The following is a 6,672-nucleotide window of genomic DNA, read 5'->3' as shown; positions in this document are numbered from 1 at the left end:
AAAGTTACAGTCATACAGTCATAAGTGGAAGGAGATGGGTGATGGGAACAATGAGAAGATTAATAGTGCAGATTTAGTAAATAGTTTGACAGTGTTGAGGGAATTATTTGTTTAGCAGAGTGATGGCGTTCGGAAAAAAACTGTTCTTGTGTCTAGTTGTTCTGGTGTGCAGTGGTCTAGAGCGTCGTTTTGAGGGTAGGAGTTGAAACGGTTTATGTCCAGGATGCAAGGAGTCTGCAAATATTTTCACAGCCCTCTTTTTAACTCTTGCAATATACAGGTCCTCAATGGAAGGTAAGTTGGTAGCCATTGTTTTTTCTGCAGTTCTAATTATCCTGGGTCTGTCTTGTTGGGTTGCAGAACCAAACCAGACAGTTACAGAGGTGCAGATGACAGAGTCAATACTTTTTTATTTATTTATTTATTTATTTTTGTCACACAGTATATATAAGCATAAGCATGAAACAACTATACAACACATAAGCATATATATGAGTATGAATATGTAATAACTATATTAATTGGATATAATGTGGCGAATGTTGTAGAGAGTGTGGTCGCATGGCAGCTCCCCCAGCACCTGGAGGAAACTGTCTATCTAGACCCGTTCCAGTCCGGCTTCCGACCCGGTTATAGCACGGAGACAGCTTTGGTCGCGTTGGTGGATGACCTCTGGAGGACCAGGGACAGGGGTTGTTCCTCTGCCTTGGTCCTATTAGACCTCTCAGCGGCTTTTGATACCATCGACCATGGTATCCTGCTGCGCCGGTTGGAGGGATTGGGAGTGGGGGGCACCGTTTATCGGTGGTTCTCCTCCTATCTCTCTGACCGGGCGCAGACGGTGTTGACGGGGGGGGCAGAGGTCGTCCTCGAGGCGCCTCACTTGTGGGGTGCCTCAGGGGTCGATTCTCTCGCCTACCCTGTTCAACATCTATATGAAGCCGCTGGGTGAGGTCATCAGTGGAGTTACTGCAGAATAAATATACCAAAGATGATAATATAAGTACCTTAGGCAAAGAAATTAGCTCTTTTATCCAACATGGATTAATAATGTATGCCAATAAGTCAGAAAAGAATGATACCTATACTAGCACCCAGTTTTCAAAACCAAGATGCCTGCATTAGAACTGCAGAAAAAACAATTGCTACCAACCTGCCTTCCATTGAGGACCTGTATACTGCAGGAGTCAAAGAGGCACCTTAGAATTCTTGATGAAGGTATATTTTCTTTTATGTATACTGAGATCATATGCACCAAGACTAGTTCCTTGTGTGTCCAATCACACTTGGCCAATAAAAAATTCTATTCTATTCTAAAAATAACGGCACCTACCACTCCTCCACATAAACAGTATTTCGTGGTATCCTGCCTCCGAACTTGGAGGTTCTTAACACCATCAATAAACACTTGTGAATAAATCTGACCTTCCGTGAAAGCAATCTCCAGGAAGCATATTAGAGGCGCACATTTCCCAAAGGATCTTTAACAAGCCAAGAACATTAGCGAGCATTTTGAAAGCTCGCCTAAGTCCACCTACTTGTTCGAATTTGAAATCTAAACTTGAAAACAGCAGCCTTCCTGCTCGCGTCTAAACGATCGGTATTCAAAAGGACACTGTCACTGCACATCACGGTAAAGAACCACCAATGCACAGGCAGGTCCTAGATACATTTATTGCATTTGTACCTCTTTGCTTTTTCCTGCAACTCGACCTAATCAGAATTTTTACGCGCTGCACAGATGGCCACTCCTGCCCGGTACTCATCTCCCCAAAGCAGGCAGCTCTACCCCACATCGAGATGACACGGAGCAATATTCCTTCCCGCCCCCACTCCATTCCCCCCCCCACCACCGTTTGCTTGTAGATGAACAATTAGCTCTCGCCCACCCACTCCGCTCTCCAAAAAACAAACCACCTTCAGCCGCCCATAGATCGCAATAACGCCGCCCGCCGCCATCTTCCCGCGCGGGGACTAGACCCCGCCCACAACCCGCTCGTATTGGTTGGACGAGTCGGTAGCCTCGAAGCTGATAGGGAAGAACGAATACAGAATATTCGCCGCTATTGCAAAAGGATACATTGATCTCTCCCGCCTCTGAAGTGGAGGCGGGTGAGGGGGAATAGGTTCGGAGTTCTGCTATCTCCTTTTGTTGAGAGATTCTTGTTTTGATTAAGGAATCTTAGGTTATGGAGAAGACTGGGAAGCTCCTAGGTATAGCAAAAGAGCGGGAGAGCAGAGCTAGGTAGGAGGTGAGGCCGAATCCTTCTGTGACTGCGGGCTAATAAGAGTTTTATTGGCCAACTGGAAGTTGGAAGTTAAGGGGCGTGCATAAGAGCACCAACGTGCCTACCGTTCCTGTCCTAATGTTCCCTTGATTGTATACAATTTCGTATAGTTATTGCATACTTATGCTTATATATATGCTTATAAATCGTATAGTTATTTCATGCTTATGCTTATATATACTGTTGTGACAAATAAATAAATAAATAAATACTGTTGTGACAAATAAATAAAGTGTGACTGGACACACAAGGAATTTCTCTGGTGCATATGCTCTCAGTGTACATAAAACAAAAGATACCTTCATCAAGAATCATAAGGTACAACACTTAATGATAGTCATAGGGTACAAATAAGCAATCAGGAAACAATATCAATATAAATCGTAAGAATACAATCAACAAAGTTACAGTCATACAGTCATAAGTGGAAGGAGATGGGTGATGGGAACAATGAGAAGATTAATAGTGCAGATTTAGTAAATAGTTTGACAGTGTTGAGGGAATTATTTGTTTAGCAGAGTGATGGCGTTCGGAAAAAAACTGTTCTTGTGTCTAGTTGTTCTGGTGTGCAGTGGTCTAGAGCGTCGTTTTGAGGGTAGGAGTTGAAACGGTTTATGTCCAGGATGCAAGGGGTCTGCAAATATTTTCACAGCCCTCTTTTTAACTCTTGCAGTATACAGGTCCTCAATGGAAGGTAAGTTGGTAGCCATTGTTTTTTCTGCAGTTCTAATTATCCTGGGTCTGTCTTGTTGGGTTGCAGAACCAAACCAGACAGTTACAGAGGTGCAGATGACAGAGTCAATAATTTTTTATTTATTTATTTATTTATTTTTGTCGCACAGTATATATAAGCATAAGCATGAAACAACTATACAACACATAAGCATATATATGAGTATGAGTATGTAATAACTATATTAATTGGATATAATGTGGCGAAGGTTGTAGAGAGTGTGGTCGCATGGCAGCTCCCCCAGCACCTGGAGGAAACTGTCTATCTAGACCCGTTCCAGTCCGGCTTCCGACCCGGTTATAGCACGGAGACGGCTTTGGTCGCGTTGGTGGATGACCTCTGGAGGGCCAGGGACAGGGGTTGTTCCTCTGCCTTGGTCCTATTAGACCTCTCAGCGGCTTTTGATACCATCGACCATGGTATCCTGCTGCGCGGGTTGGAGGGATTGGGAGTGGGGGGCACCGTTTATCGGTGGTCCTCCTCCTATCTCTCTGACCGGCCGCAGACGGTGTTGACGGGGGGGCAGAGGTCGTCCTCGAGGCGCCTCACTTGTGGGGTGCCTCAGGGGTCGATTCTCTCGCCTACCCTGTTCAACATCTATATGAAGCCGCTGGGTGAGGTCATCAGTGGTTTCGGGGTGAGTTATCATCTGTGCGCTGATGATACTCAGCTGGACCTTTCCACCCGGACCACCCCAGCGGCGGTGAAGTGCTGTCCCGGTGCCTGGAAGCTGTACGGGTCTGGATGGGGAGAAACAGACTCAAGCTCAATCCTCCAAGACGGAGTGGCTGTGGATGCGGCACCCGGTACAGTCAGCTGCATCCGCGGCTGACTGTTGAGCGAGTTAGTGGCCCCAAAGGAGGTGGTTCGCAACTTGGGCGTCCTCCTGGATGGACGGCTGTCCTTTGATGAACATCTGGCGGCCGTCTCCAGGAGGGCCTTTTACCAAGTTCGCTTGGTCCGCCAGTTGCGTCCCTTCCTTGACCGGGATGCCTTATGCACGGTCACTCACGCTCTGGTTACATCTAGGTTGGATTACTGCAATGCTCTCTACATGGGGCTGCCCTTGAGGTGCACCCGGAGGCTACAGTTAGTCCAGAATGCGGCTGCGCGAGTGGTAACGGGAGCCGCTCGTGGCTCCCACGTAACACCACTACTCCGTAGCCTGCACTGGCTTCCTGTGGTTTTCCGGGTGCGCTTCAAGATTTTGGTTACCACCTTTAAAGCGCTCCATGGCTTAGGACCCGGGTACTTACGAGACCTGCTGTTACCTTATGCCTCCCACCGACCCATACGCTCTCACAGAGAGGGTCTCCTCAGGGTGCCGTCCGCCAAACAGTGTCGGCTGGCAGCCCCCAGGAGCAGGGCCTTCTCTGTGGGGGCTCTGGAACGAACTTCCCCCTGGCTTACGTCAAGTGCCTGATCTTTGGACCTTCCGTTGTGAGCTCAAAACACACCTATTTATTCAAGCGGGACTGGCATAATAGTGTCAAATTTTAATTTGGGGTTTTATTAATATTTTTAAATTTTTAAAACTAAATTTTAATATTCAGCCTTTTTGTAATTTGCTAGGTTTTAAATGTTTTAACTTGTATATATTTCGTGTTTTATCTTGGCTGTACACCGCCCTGAGTCCTTCGGGAGAAGGGCGGTATAAAAATTTAATAAAATAAATAAATAAATAAATAACGAAGGAAAACAATAGGACAGGAACGATAGGCACGTTTGTGCTCTTATGCATGCCCCTTGCAGACCTCTTAGGAATGGGGTGAGGTCAATGGTAGATAGTTTTTGGTTGAAGCTTTTGGGATTTTGGGAAGAGACCACAGAGTCAGGTAGTGTATTCCAAACATTAACAACTCTGTTACTGAAGTCATAATTCCTCTGTAGAACTGGATCAGCAGCTCCTTGGGCAGTTTGAGCTTTCTGAGTTGGCGCAGAAAGAACATTCTTTGTTGAATTTTGTTGAATTATTCAATTTTCTCCAGTCTCGTCTCTGTTAGAATGCATTCAGATATGCAAGAAAAATGGCACACATAACATGTGCCCAGAAAATGGGACACACAGCAGTGAACAATTGGTTCAGTTATATTCATAAGCGCCCAATTTGTATGTATTCTGAATAGGATGATAATGGTAAAACAGAAGTAAACACACTACAACACACACACCCATTACAGATATTCCTCAACTTACAAGCACAACTGAGCCCAAAAGTTATGTTGCTAAGTGACACGTTTGTTAAGTGAGGTGTGTCCCATTTTATGACTTTTCTTGCCATTTGCCTTTTCTTAACATTTTTTTTTAACATTTGCCTTTTCTTGCCTTTTCTTAACATTCGTTAAGTGAATCACTGCAGTTTTAAAGTTAGTGTAAGTTAGTAACACAGTTGTTAAGTGAATCTGGTTTCCTCATTGACTTTGCTTGTCAGAAGGTCGCAAAAGATTATCATGTGACCCCAGGATGCTGCGACCGTCATAAATATGAATTAGTTGCCAAGTATCTGAATGTAAATCATGTGACTACAGGGCTGCTGCAATGGTCATAAATGTGAAAAATGGTAATAAGTCATTTTTTTCAGTGCCATTGTAACTTTGAACAGTCACTAAGTGAACTGTTGTAAGTCGAGGACTAGCTTTACTGAATTACAACTCGTCATCATTCCTTACCTGGACCATGCTGGCTAATGTTGCTTGAAATTGTAATTCTGCAACCTCAGAAGAAAATCCAGATTTCTATATATTTAATTATAAAATTTGCCTTTTGAAGGCCTAACGTTGCTGACTTGCAATGGGATTCATTAATGGCCAGCAGAGGGCGCATCAAGCACACCGGTGCAGCATAATATCCAATTTCAACATCTTTCCTAAATGGCGGATTTAAGATGCAGTACTGTAGTGGTCTGCAAAACCTAAACAGGCATTGGCGTTTATTCAGCAACAACTAAGTCCATCAGGAAGTTGCTGTAGGAATTTCTCCTAAAAATGAAAAGTAGCACTTAGAAGTCAGATCAGTTACGATAAGGATGGTACTAGTCCCTTCTAAATATGGCCATCTGCTATACGCTAAATAAATAAATCGACATCTGATGGGTTCTAGGAAGTGAGCCTTTCTGTGGCAGCCCTGCCCAATGGAATACTTTGCCCCCTGAAGTTTGGCAGGTCTCTATCCTCCCAGCCTCCCAAAAAGCTTTGAAGACCTGGCTTTCCCCCCAAGTGCTAGGATAAGAAACTATATGACTTGGCACCAAGTATTTGTTTTTAATGTGTTCAGTTCTGTAGTTTTACTATAGTTTTTATGTGGAGGTTGTTTTTTTACTTTTGGGTGTGAGTTGCCAAGAGTTGGTTACAAGGGGGCTGCTATATAAATATTTTAAATAAATAAATGGAAGACAAAGACAGGTGTTATCAGATGGTGAGAATGTACTGTGTTTATACAGCTGAAGCATGCCTTGTTGAAGTCACCCAATTGAACCACAAACTAGAAAATAGCAGTTTAATTTAGTAAGCTGTTTAACCCAGCCAAAATATTGCATCTCTCCATAAATGGAGAGAACAATTTTGTTCTTTCAAATACTCCAGTCCCCTTCTAACAAATGATTGGTGTTGTCATCCATGCTTGAAAAATTCTGAGAAGAGTATAGGGAAATTC

Source organism: Ahaetulla prasina, chromosome 2 (genome assembly GCF_028640845.1).
Source record: "Ahaetulla prasina isolate Xishuangbanna chromosome 2, ASM2864084v1, whole genome shotgun sequence".
NCBI lineage: Eukaryota > Metazoa > Chordata > Lepidosauria > Squamata > Colubridae > Ahaetulla > Ahaetulla prasina.
The sequence above is the reverse complement of the archived record's forward strand: the minus strand, read 5'-3'. Positions refer to the sequence as shown.